Source organism: Prionailurus bengalensis, chromosome B3 (assembly GCF_016509475.1).
Source record: "Prionailurus bengalensis isolate Pbe53 chromosome B3, Fcat_Pben_1.1_paternal_pri, whole genome shotgun sequence".
Classification (NCBI taxonomy): Eukaryota; Metazoa; Chordata; class Mammalia; order Carnivora; family Felidae; genus Prionailurus; species Prionailurus bengalensis.
The window spans coordinates 108,930,129-108,944,185 of NC_057355.1; the positions used below are offsets into that span (position 1 = coordinate 108,930,129).

Here is a 14,057-nt window from a genome sequence, read left to right on the forward strand (position 1 = left end):
CAGACTGAACCAAAATGAATTTGATAAGAATTCCCCCTTCCACCGCCCCCCCCCCCCCCCAGTTAACATGCAAGGAAGAAATGAATTCAAGGTTGACTCCTGGCTTTTAGTTGGATTCCTTGTATTTTCCACCAACCCTTGTTCACTTAAAGCAGTGTCTCTCCTTCCTGGCTGCACATCTGAATCATCTGAGGAGCTTTTAGAAATCTTACACCTTAATCCCAAACCAAGGGATTTAGAATGGGGGTCGCTGAGTGGGGACTTTGAAAGGCAGGGCTGGGAGGAAAGTAAGCAAAGCAAGGGTCCAGGGAGCCAGATTTAAGGAGGCCCTCACTTTCGGGGCCGACCATGCATTCGAGCAACCCTGAGAGTGAGGGCCTCCTTAAATCTTTGTCCTAAACTCCTACTGGCCTCACCCTGACAGGCCCCATTGGTTCAGGATTTAGGGGAAGAGCTTGCAGGGGATTTCTGAGAAGCCCTGGGTCCTATCGCTGCATTTTGTTGCTTTACAAGGAAATGTCAACCCTTTCCAGCAAGAGCTCTAGCCCATAAGCGTGAGTCAGAAGAGACTTCAGCAGGCCAGGTTTTCCTGAAATGTAAACTTGCAGCGGTTTCCTCTAGAAGGCCACACTCAAAAATTTTTAAATGTTTGGGTTCCTGATTCTTCTTTTCAGTTGAGGCTGGTGATGTTTGAGTAGCTTCTAGTCCCTTGGCAACGCGTAACTTCTGTATCAAAGTCAAGTATGGTTTAAACTTTCTGAAAATGTAATGAAAATATGTGCTTCACTTCTCTATGATTTTATGGATTCTCATCCCCTTTCCTCCCCCTCCTCCTCCCCACTGCTTTCTGCCCTTTCTGGCCAGAAATTTCACACCCCATGACTGGCAGTCTGGTCAGAAAGGCACACTGGAGACAGTGTCTAGGACAGCTTGTCCAGGAACAACCAAGGCCAGCTTCAGGAGGCCAGCTCCTTACACCGTCTCTTCCTTCACTGGCCTCCAAGTTCCGTGATATCATTAGCGATCTGCCTCCGCCCCTCTGGTACTGGCTGGTGGCCAGATCCTTTAGGCTGATTCCCAAAGGCTCTGTGAGTTTTAAAACAGTAGGGAAAGAAACTGTAATTTTCCAGTGCTGAAAAAGGATGCTAGTGGTTGATGGAAGCTTCCAGCACAGCCAAAATTAACTTCTTTCTATTGTGATAATTGAATGATTTTCAATGATGTTCTTCTTATAATTGGGTTCAAAAAGTACCTTCTCAGAGGAAAATTTGGAAGAGAAAAATGCAAGGCAAAGGGTAAGACAGGGCAGTGTTTGCAGCAATTTCCTGGCAATATCAAGATCACAGAATTACATGGGTGTATCTCACTTGGCTTAATAGCTATGTCCCTGTAAACTTTCACATAAATGGAATTTTTTAAAAAATTAAATCACTATAACTACACGGGGAAAGATTGTCAAATAAAGGAAGGCTTAGGTGCTATACTTTATAAAGTAAATTATCCTTAGATAATGTACCTTATCCCTCCCACGCACACACACTGATCTTTTTTACAAGTTTGAATTTTTCACAGGCTGGATTTCATGAGCTCTGAGGTCACAGTTGTTCTCAGGCTCTTCAACTGAACTTTTCATAATGTTCTCTGAGGAATGAGTAGCTGCTGGGTTCTGTGGGAACTTTTAAGCTGAGAAAGTCATCCCTGTGGGTAAACTGACCCAGAATCCTCCTTGTCTACCTCCACGGTGACGTGGCCTCTTGAGTATCCAGAGAAATTGGAAACGCTGATGGGGATATGCTGAAGCTAAATGGTGGCAAATTCAACATGAAAAGCAGTATGGTCTCATGTATAGTCTGTGACTCTACCTCTGTCCTCTAGCTGGGTGACTCCCTGAACCTCAGTAGCCTTATCTGTAGAATGGGGCGAACCTAATGGTACTATCTCAAGGTAACACCTGGCATTTTTAAATGCTCAAAAAGTGGTAGCTATTTTTAACTTGCCTGGGCTAGCTCTATTAGAGTACATGGGAAAAATATCAAAAGACCAAAGATGCTTATGTCTACTGATAAGTGCTGGTCCATGCCAGATACCTGCTGAATACTTTCATTTAATCTTTATATCACATACACAACATCGTTAATATTATCCTTACTTCCCAGTGAAAACTAAAGCTCAAAGAAGTTAAGCAATTTTCCTTACGTGACACAGCAAATAAAGGACAAAGCAGGTATTTGAGACCAGTGCTATTGTTCCTTCCACTCTTTCTCAGACCTGAGACCAAAACCCAAAAGCGACTTTTCAAAGATGAAGGTTTAGGACCTGGAGGGTATTTGGACTTAGAAGTAAAATTGGTTCAGGAAGTTCAATCAAGAAAGGAATAGAGGGAAATTCTTTGATTTATTCCATAAAGATTGATTGAGAATCCACAGAATGCTAGCACTCCAGCAAAGATGGATAAGGCCTCACCCCTGGCCTCAAAGTCCACTGGGGAGATAGTCATGCAAAATTACAATAAACCCCAGCCAGTGGTAGGATTTGGGTGTGAACAATGTGCCGTTGGATCCACAAATTTAAAAAATGACCAACTTTTCCAAAGAAGGCTTCCAAGGAGAGGTGACATTTGAAGGCTTTACAAGTATCTTATTTAATCTTCTAGTACTGGGGAAGCAGGCAAGGTATGACCCTGGGGCAGAGACAGCTAGGTACCCAGCTAGGATGTAAAGTCCCCTTCTCACTTGTAAAGGGAAGCCTGACTTCACCCGAGCAAGCAATACGGACAGCTCAAAGTCTATATTTTTCTACATTTTCCAGACTCTTTTATAGGCCGCTGTCCCCATAAAATGGAAGCAGAGGTCACTGGGTAAGACTTCCAAATAAGCTTCTTAATAAGGTTATGAGCTTATGTGGGCTTTTTTTTCTTACTCTTTTCCTCTGTTTCCTGCCACCTGCCTAGAGTACAGATTTGATGGCTAACGCTCCAGCACCAACTCTTGTGGCCTTCAGAAAGGAGGCCACAACCTATGGATGGCAAGGCAGAAGGACAGAGGAGCCTGGGTCCTTGATGACCATGACTTTCTGTACCAGCATCACACTGCCTCCCTCCAGGCACGTCTGCCTAAATGAAGGAAAAACAAACTTCTATCTTGTTTAATCCCATGTTATTTCTGGTTGTTGTTATTAGCATCTGACCCACTCCTTAACTGGCAGATGCCCCTGAGGTTATTGGTGCCTGACTCTCCAACCCCCATTCTTACCCACCACCCTGTACTGTGGGGCAAACCTGTAGTCCTAATGCAACCGAATAGCCTAGAGTATTTCCTTGAAATTCTAATCTCTTTTGTCAACTGGCCCTGGAAGCAAGCACACAGCCTGATACACAGCGGGACTCAGTAGTGTATGTTGAATGAACACAGTGAATAACTGTCCCTCAACCACTTCCCCAACGAACTATTTTTCTGAGGGGCTGTGGAATGATCCCTCCTTCTCAGATTTCCCCAGGCTGGTGTCAGGATGAAGTTTGTGAGAAATCTGAAGTGCTTGGAGATATGTTTTTTTTTTTTTTGAGGCAAGAATAAGTTAGAAATCAGAGATAATAAAAATCTAAACAAAGATATACATAGAGATTCCTTTAATTAGGTAAAATTCTTTTAATGGTAAGGCAAAAAATAAATGGTATGAAAGTAAGAGTTGTTATCTCAAGTCCCTTTTACAAAAAACTATTTACTGATTGCAAAAATAACAGAAATGACTATGAAAAATTCAAAGTCCTCTCATAACTCTTTCTATATAACAGACTGATAAACATCCTTTCCACTTTTTCTGTACATAAAAGCATTAAATATAAATAGGGTTATAAAAATGAACTCACAGTGTGTATACTATTTTGCAACCTTTGTTTTTTTCACTTAACATCATATCTTAGACATTGCTCCACATTTTGCATTTAGATTAATCTGGTTCTATTTAAGGCAGGAGAGTATTCTGTATTCCAATGCTCCCCCTTTTTAAAAATGTGTCTGGGGGCGCCTGGGTGGCGCAGTCGGTTAAGCGTCCGACTTCAGCCAGGTCACGATCTCGCGGTCCGCGAGTTCGAGCCCCGCGTCAGGCTCTGGGCTGATGGCTCAGAGCCTGGAGCCTGTTTCCGATTCTGTGTCTCCCTCTCTCTCTGCCCCTCCCCCGTTCATGCTCTGTCTCTCTCTGTCCCAAAAATAAATAAACGTTGAAAAAAAAAATTAAAAATGTGTCTGGCTTTATCTTTGACCTTGTGCTGTAAAGCATCACCAGGTGTTTACAAGAGGTGGTTGATGAGAAGGACATCAGAGATTAACTCACCCTTAACTGGAGTGAGCTGGTTCCTGGAGTTGTCAGGCTGACAAATGTTCAGTTCTGGAAAAAAAACAATATGCCAGGATCAATGTTTTATGAACAGAAGGCCATGAAGCTCTGAGCTAGGAGCAAACAACTTGGGCTGGTCAGGAGAGCTGATATGCTTCTTGGATCCCTGAAAACAGCTCCCTCTGAAGCCTTCCTGGCAACTGAAGGCACAGATGCTGGCCTGGGGTTGGGATTTGGGTCACCTGAGAAACAGGTATCATTCTTCAACTTCACAGAAAATCAGTTCTTGATTGACCTTCTCCTAGAGCATTGAGAACTTGCGGAGTGCCGGGTAGTCACCATCCTGGGCTCAGGTAGTAGGGAGAAAGTGGTCAAAAAAGGAAGCCAGCAGGCGTGGCCTCTGTGCTGGGACATTTGGCTCTCGATGGGGACATGAGCAGTAGGACTCACTCCCACCACTCCATCAAAATTAAATATATGCACAGTCCACACGATTATCCGGAACCCATAAATCAACCTGATTACAGCTACTGTAACCTGAGCTTGCTTGGTAAATGTTGAGAGCAGCTGCTATGAGCGTGGGTAGGCAGCTGGGCTCAACCAAGAAGACTTTGGGGAGGATAGGAGTTAATCATCCAGCAGGATTTGAAAAGAGGGAAGGAGGCCCAGAGGTCAGAGCCCAGCGGCACAGATGCACATACCTGTGGCAGAAGCTGGATGTGGCCATGGCTGTGGCTGTACAGAGGCTGTGTTGGTGGCAGTAGCAGTGGTTCTGGCTCAGCTGTGGCAGGAGGGGTAGGGTAAGGGTATTAAGAAAACCAACAAGGGAATTAGTTCAGGCAGGAAGGAGAGTTTAACATGGACTGCAAGGAACCTGGGGGGTGGGGCAGGTAAAAGAGTGCAGGTGCCACCAACTTTTGAACCTGTGTTGGGGAGATTGACTTGAATAGATCGGCAATAGGGAGCAGCCGTGTCTTGGGCTGAGCCATCCCTGAGGAAAACCAGGCAGGTCACAGCTGCACCTTCTGAGTCCCTGCGTGCCGTGCGCCTGTAAGGAAGCTGCTCCACCTGGAACCTCACCGCCCTGCTCTTGTGCAAACTGGTAATACACACCCAGTGTGTATCCATTATTACTGATTCACTGGTAAAGTAGTTCAGGATTTTCTAGCTGACCAGCTGGCCCAACTAGCATTTCTTCCTCCAAGATGGCAAAGCAGCCAAGCCCGACTTCCAGTCCAGAGTGTCAGTGTCCTCCAGCCAGAGAGCACCAGGATCACCTGGAGCTGAACAGTGTTGGGGTTACCGACCAGTTGCAGCGAGGGCTAACACACAGCGTGGGGAGCCGTGGGGTGTCTCAGTGAGAGGATATGACAGAGAACTTACAGGAGTTAGCTTTGGCTCAGGTGATATTGGGGAGGGTTCAGAGAGGTGGGATTTTGCTCTGGATTGGGTGTTATCAGAAGCAGGGGTAATTCTATGGGTATCTTGATTATTCTTACATAAAAGGCCAAGAGGAGGGAGACAAGGCTAAAGCTATAGTTGGTAAAGAAATATCAGTCACACATTTTAGCCAAGAAAGGGGTATCTTTGGTCATTTTTGTGGTTTGGACAATGTTCTTATTTTTGTCTAGGTCCAGGCACGATTATGGAGTAATCTTGTTTTGCTTTGCTTCATCAGGGTCACAGAGCGGCCTTGGCTGATGCTGGAGTTCTATGGAAATATTTCTGTACATGAGAACATCATGGCCAAGCTGTGAGTGCCAGGCTAGGTCCTAGATATTGGGGGCTGTTTTCTCTTTCTCAACTAGAACTGAGCCCTGTGTCTAAAGATAGCCAGGAACCCTGGAGTGGAAAGAATCTGAAGGCTTGCAATGTTCACATCTTAAGCAGAAACTCCTTCTGGAGGGCTGGAGAAGAGGCTTAGAGAAGCCAGGTGCTCCTGATTTAAGGCTGCCTCTGGTCTCATAATTCAGTCAACAAATATATACTGAACAGCTAATATATTCAGGCACTTGGGATAGAGCTGTGAGCCATATAGTTTTCATGGTGTGGATGTTTTACTGAGGGGCACCAGAAAATAGGGGTGGAGAAAGAAGAAGATAGTCTTAGGTAGTGATAAGGAAAGTTATAAAGAAAATAAAATTCACTGATGGAGTTGAAAATGGCTTGGGGTCCACTTTGGAGAGATGACCAAGTACTTCCTCTCTGAGGAGAGATGAGAGGTGCGACGTGAAATTTTGTGGTGAGAGTATTTCAGGCAGAAGAAACAGGATGTGCCAAGGCTTCTAGGAACAGGAACAAGGTGTGTGTCTCTCTAGCGTAGTGAGTGAGGGAGAAATAGGCTAAGGTCAGAGAGGTGGGCTGGGTCAGGGAGCTAGAGGCCAATGGAAGACTCTAGAGGCGAGAACTGCAGAACCTCACACCTCCTTCAGAGACAGCAGAAGTTTGTGACATATTAATCTCTCTCTACATCATAAGGCCTCTTACCTGCCACAGCCCTTCCCTCCAAGCCTGGGGGGATACACCAGATACACCAGAAATGGTCTGAAATTCTCCTTACCTACAGAAGTCAATCATTGCTTAGAGTAGTATATTCATTTTCCATTTCTGCTGTACCAAATTACGACAACTTAGTTGCTTCAAACAACACAAATATATTACAGTTCTTGAGGTCAGAAATCCTAAAATCAAGATGTTGGAAGTGCCATGTTCCTTTTGGAGGCAGTATCTGCTTCTTCTGGAAATATCTTTCTTCTAGAGTCTGCCTGCATTTCTTGGTTTGTGGCTCTTCTATCTTCAAAGATGACAGAATATCTTCAAATCTCTCTCTCTCTCTCTCTCTCTCTCTCTCTCTCTCTCTCTCTCTCCCCCCCCCCCCATCCAAAATCCTGCTTCCATCATCACATCCTGTTCCTTGACTCTGATTCTCTGGCCCCTCTCTTATAAGGACCCTTGTGTATACATTAGGCCCTCTCAGATAATTCAAGATAATCTCCCAATCTTAAGATTCTTGACTTAATCACATCTGCAAAGTCTCTTTTGCCACATAAGATAATATACTCACAGGGTTTGAAGATGAAGACTTGGTCATCTTTGGGGAGCCATTCTGTCTACCACAGGTAGTCACGTGGGGAGCAGAGAAGTGAAATTTGCCCCAAGCCATTCTACCAATGGGATGAATACTTGCCCCACCTACCTCAGGAAGTTGTTGTAAGTAACACATGAATTAATGTGGCCTAATTGGAAGAATAAGAAGTACCATAAAATCTAAGGAGGAATTATGAAGTATTATGAATCCTAGGAAACATGAATGCAAAACAGGTGTTATATAGTAATAGAAAACTCTAGAACTGAAAGAGCCAGGTTTCAGTCCTGCTGTCCAAAATACTTGCTGCATTACCTTGGACAAGTGAGTTAATGTCTTTGAGTTTCATTGTGTATAAAATTTGGAAAATGCTATCTTCTGATAACAGTATTGTTATGAGTTAAAACCAGGTAACATAGGTGGGGGTAATTTGTGAAATGCCACACAAATGTTCTTCATTCAATATTTCATAGGCAAGCACCCAAATACTTTTTCCTAGATGCACAGTGGAACCAGGCAGTAGAGTAGCACCTATCAGACCAATACCAACAGGTTTTGAATCTCCACTGTACAGAGTGCATGAGAAATAAGGAGGAGACAATAAACAAAGGGCCTCTCTCATTCTCTCTCTCCTCAACTACTGAGGGGTCAAAAGGTGGCAGGAAGAAAACCGTAGCATCTAAAATGGTTATTCAGAAAAACACAAAATATGCCTATTGAGAATACAGACTCTCCTGGCAATGAAGAGATTTAAGTTCAATCTGATATTCTCTGGAAAAATCATATTTAAAACATTAAAGTAAGTTGCTCAAGAATTGCCTTATTCATTCAGCACCTTTTATGTGACCATGTGCATAGCACTTGATTGTAAATGTGCATGCAATACATGCTTTCTGAGTGTGGTCTGTAGACCCACAAATACATGCATTTATTCAGTGTGCCATTATTCAGCACTGACCTACACACTAGACACTGTCCTTGGTGTTGGGGACACAATGGGAATTAAAGATAGAAAACCTCCCTACCCTCATGGAACTTCTAGGTTAAGAAGATGAATATTCATGGGGTGCCTGGGTGGCTCAGTCGAGTAAGGGTCCATCTTGAGCTCAGGTCATGATCTCACAGCTCATGAGTTTGAGTCCCGCATCTGGATCTGTGCTGACAGCTCAGAGCCTGGAGTCTGCTTCAGATTCTGTGTCTCCCTCTCTCTCTGCTCCTCTACCCCCTCGTACTCTGTCTCTCGCTCTCAAAATTACACATTAAGAAAAGTTTAAAAAGAAGATGAATATTTATCAAACAATTCCACAACTGAATGTAAAATTAAACCAAAATCTTTCAATGGCAAGGTTCAAGATGCTATGGGAGCTTACCAAAGGAGTCCTAACTTGACCTCTAAAAATTAACAATTGAGCTGAGATCTGAAAGCTGAGAAAATGTATTCAGAGGAAAATTGAGGAGGGAACAGCTTTCCAGGCTGAGGGAAAGCCTGCACATACAAAGGCAAAAATGAATGGAGTGTTTGAAGGCCTGAGAGAAGGCCATTATGTCCAGACTGTGCAAGTGGGAGGGACGGTCATCAAGATGTGGACTTGAGAGGAGGGCAGGGTAGTGCCAGCTACAAGGATCACTATGTAAACACATGCAGTGACTGACAAAGTCATGACATAGTGTTTCATCCAGTCCCAAACTTTGTTTTGATTTTAATATTCTTAATGAGAATCCTATCATTGTATGTTCATAACCTGAAAAATTCTTTAAATAATTGATTACATGACATAGTTGCTACTAGGATAAGAGGCACATTAAGTTACCTCTCATAGGTGCAGGAATGGTGCCCAGGTTGACCTTAGGTGTCCATCCCTGGTCCCACAGAATGGCTGCAAGACAGGATACTGAGACCAGAGCAGCTGTTAGATCACTAATAGCAACTCTTGCCTCAATCTTGTGCTTTTCCAAGCATCTCACATAATGATCAGGTTTGACTTCCACAAAGTAGCTATAAAGATAGTGTTTTAACAGTAGGGAGAACGTCCGATGACTTACCACAAGTCACATGGGGACAGAGGTGACACTTGAATATGAATTCACTGCTTCTAGATAAAAATGGTTTTCCCCATAGACCACCACTGAGTCACTTGCACACTCTCTCTGACATCCTTAAAGTCATAGAACTCTAGAATTTTCAAAATTGATGGGAATCCTGAACATCAGCCAACTTATTCAATTCTCTCATTTGGAAATTCCAGGAAGTCTGAAATTTTTGAGAAGCAATAATATTTCAAAAAGGACTAAAAGTGCTATTTTCCACAAAAGGAAGAGAGAAGTCATTGTTCTGGTCTTTTCTAGTGACTCATTATTGGCTTTCTTATATGTGATATAATAGGAAGACTGTTCCGTCACTAATCAGCTATGATCTTTCAAACTAGACCTCTTTCCCCACATATTCTCCATTTTATCACCCTGAAATAAAAACAGTGACCACAACTAAGGATATCAAGTTCATCTTGCATCATAACCCAGCACATACACATACACGCACACACATGCAGAACTGAAACAAAAGTTCCAAGAATCTGTACTTACTCTCACTAGTGCAATGCACACTTTTCTGTTCTACTTTTCAGAAAAGATCTTTGCAATCTACTAAATTGATTTTACTACCCACTAAAATTTTAAATCCTAACATTGACAAACACTGGACTGGACACCCTCTGAGGTGCTTTCCAGCCCTCAATCTCTGATCCCCCTGGGGGCTTCTCAGAGTCTCTGTGAGGTTTCTTTCTAGGAAGGCAAGTGTCTAACCCCCCTGATCTGGCAGCTGCAGGGATGACTCAGGGGTTGACACTATCTATCAGTCCTTTGGCCTCACAAACTGCTAGTGGTTTGGGGGCAGTTTGTCCCCACATGAATAAACAAAGCACCAAACAGGACCTCTGACCACAGTCAGCCAACATTAGGTAGAGAAAGGTCCACATCCAGAGTCAAACTGCAGTTAGAGAATTTTGCTAGTTTCTGCCAGCTCCCCACCCCAGATACCTACAGACCACGTACACACATACCACACACCTTACCCATGCACATACACCACACACATCACACGCAAGCACACAGACCCCATACACAATTTACACACACATATACATACCTTGCGTACCCCACACTCACACATACTCACCCACACACATCTCACACAACACACACATACATTCATAGACCCCACGCACATCTTATACACACATACGACAAACTTGTGCACACACACACACACACACACACCAACACACACCAAAAAACTCTTGAGAGTCCCCAGAATTCCTCAGTTATAAAGCAGGAAATCCTATAATTTGAAGGTGAATGAGTCAGAAGAAAAGAATTTAAAGTGAATTATAATCACTCCTCAGCATAATAGAATATTTTTAACAGTTGAGAAAACGTGCGTAAAAGTATACGGACAATTCAACAAAGACACCACTGAAGTAGCACTTTGTTTTTAAAAGTATACTCTTTTTTTAAAAACCAAATACTTTTAGTATGATATTTGAATTTTCCTTTTATGACTGCTTATTTTTAATGTTATATGTTAATTTGTTACCTTGTTAATTTGTGAGAGCTTAATACTGTGTATTTAATGTTTTTATCCTTAAGAACTTACACATTTGCTTAATGTTCTGAAGCAGGCTTATAAATGTGCCCTTTCAAAAAACATCACACATATTGTTTCACGGATGTTTTCTTTTTTTCTTTTTTTAATTTTTTTAACGTTTATTCATTTTTGAGAGACAGACAGAGACAGAGTGCGAGTGGAGGAGAGGCAGAGAGAGAGGGAGACACAGAATCTGAAGCAGGCTCCGGGCTCTGGGCTGTCAGCACAGAGCCCGACGCGGGGCTCGAGCTCACAGATCGTGAGATCATGACCAACCGAAGTCGGTTGCCCAACCACTGAGCCACCCAGGTGCCCCTCACAGATGTTTTCAATTTTATAAATTCTGAATATTCTGATAACGATATCAATCCCGGGAGTTAACTAGTAAGCGAAGTAAATCACAAAATCCTGCTATTACCATTTTGCCTTAGAATTGCCATCAGCTGCAGGGACCTGGAGAACACACTTGTTCCCAAGCCCCCATGACGCTTCCCAAGAAGCCTTTGGCACCCATTCTAGGACTTGGCTTCTGGAAAGCTCTCAAGAAATGCCTGGTGAGACAATGGCTGAAAAAGAACAAGGGGGTAGGCAGAGAGCATAGGAAAAGAGAAAAAGAAGGAAGAAGAGAGAGAGAAAGGTAAAGGAAGAAATGGAGGGAATGAGAATGGGGCAGGGCAGATAAAAAGAGTGAGATAGACAGAAGGAACTGTATGTTGCTTCTGTCTTAGATGTCTGTTCTGTGTGGAAAATGGAAATCAAAAACCATTTCTATGACAAACCTTGTTTAGAATATTACTGCTGGAACCCACCTGGTGAAGTGACAACTTTGTGGGAAATTCACTGGAAAATTTAGCTTTCCATCTGCAATAGAGGAAGCAAATTCTTGCTGAGACATTTGACAGACACACAGCTGTTTAGTCGTGGACATTATTTCTCTGTGCACTTTGCTATGGTAACGAAAGCCATGTCATGGAAATATACACATCACTTACCTACAATGGTTTTCTAAGGCTCATACTTGAGTTTTGGAAGGAATGTTACAGTTTTGCTTTTTCACTTAACAATGAAAATAAATAAATACTGCTTATTTTTGAATAATCAGAAAACACAGATAAGCATAAATAAGAAAGTAAAGATTACCTATTATCCAAAACATTCAGAGATAGCTATTCACACTTGGTGTTCTAGATTTTATTTTGAATGCAAACATGTAGAAAATATACGTATATATGATCATACTGTATGTTTTATTATATAATCTTCAGTTTCACTTAATATATTGAGAATATCTCTGCCATATTTTCAATTATTGCATAGGTCTCTCTTCTGCTATTGACAAATATTTAGGTGTGCCAAATTTTTTTTATTATAAACGACACACTAAAGAATATTCTTGAACAGGCATTTTTGTGCATTTATCCTGTTATTTCCTTAGGATAAGTTCTTAAATGTGAACATTTAAATGTCAGCGTGCACACCTTAAAGTGCTGTATCAATTTGCCAAATTGCCTTCCAGAAAGTCGGAACCAATTTACATTCCCTTTAAAGTGTATACATGCCCTATTATCTCAAGCCCTCATCAACACTAGTTATTATCATTCTTTTTAAAATTTTCCAGTTTTATAGGTTAAAAGATATTTTCATTTTTGTTTTAATTGGCATTTCATTTAATACCAGTGAGGTCAAATGTTTTTTTATGTTTATTGGTCATTTGCATTTCTCTTTTTCGTGCAACTTGCCTGACCAGGTGCCAACTATATTTTCCTAATGGGTTTTTTATCTTTTCATTGATTTCTAAGAGTTCTTCATAATTCAAAAATATTAACCCTTTGCTGTCATGTGTGTTGTGAATTTTTCTCAGCTTTTCATAACTTGGACTATGTAGTTTAGATGTATAGAAGTTTTGGTTTGCCTTAAGTGACCAATATGTTAATAATTCCCTTTTATGTCTTACCTTTGAATCATGATCAGAAGGGTATTTCACATTCCAGAATTATATAATTTTTACCTATGTTTTTTTCTATTTTCCCTTGTTTTTTACTTTTATATTTTTAAGCCATCTGAAATTTACTTGACATGTCATGTGAGGTAGAGATCCAAATTCTTTTTTTTTTTGAAGTTTATTTATTTATTTTGAGAGAGACAGAGACAGCATGAGCAAGGGAGGGGCAGAGAGAGACAGAGAGAGAGAGAGAGAGAGAGAGAGAGAGAGAGAATTCCAAGCAGGATCCTCACTGTCAGCACAGAGTCCGATGTGGGGCTCAAACCCACAAAACCATGAGGTCATGACCTGAGCCGAAACCGAGAGTCGGACGCTGAGCCACCCAGGTGCCCCTCCAAATTATTTTTCTAACATTTGGACTGAATAGTCCATGGTTTTCCTACTGATTTGAAATACCTTCTTTACCGTATTCTAAATACTTATACATACTTGAGCTGTTCTGTTACTTGCCTTTTTGTAGTTTTCTGAAGCCCCAAGTCCGTGTGTTAGTCCCTTAGAACTATTATTTTAACTGTCCAGATTGAAAGTTGTTATTTCATAGATCCCTCAGACTTTTAGAATAATGGCTGCTACTTCTAATAGAAAGAACAAGATCTATTTACTTACTTTGGAGGTGTGGTAAAGGAGAGAATTTACCCCTAGGTCTTAGAGTTTCAAATATAGAAAGACCTGAAGCTCTTCTATTCAAATCTCCTAATATTATAGGTGAGTGCTAGAAATATTAGTTGACTTGTTTATGGTTAGCACAGCTAGCACGGCAGAGTTGAGACTAGAACCAAGACTTGAACCAAAGCTAGTTAGTGGAGAGGTGAGACATATTCCCCTAAAACCATGCTGGTTGAAGATGGTTCCAGTGAGGGTCTATCAAGGACAGCAAAAGCAGAATTAATAAAATGATCCTGCTTAAGGATAGTTTTGTCATAGATCTCCAGAAGTTAACAACTGAAGAAACTGAGAAGTTTCTGGAGCACTTGTTAAACGTAGAGGAGCCTTTG

General features: G+C 41.9%; 1 long non-coding RNA gene across 1 annotated transcript in view; it reads right to left on the reverse strand.

Annotated features, from left to right (window-relative positions):
* Window positions 1–5,033: 5,033 nt before the first annotated feature.
* LOC122469187 overlaps window positions 5,034–14,057 on the reverse strand; it is a 70,958-nt gene continuing 61,934 nt past the window's right edge. The window contains exons 2-3 of the long non-coding RNA XR_006293406.1: window positions 11,870–11,921; window positions 5,034–5,113 (exon numbers count right to left, since the gene is read on the reverse strand). This is a non-coding gene — a long non-coding RNA (uncharacterized LOC122469187). The remainder of the gene's footprint in view (window positions 5,114–11,869; window positions 11,922–14,057) is intronic.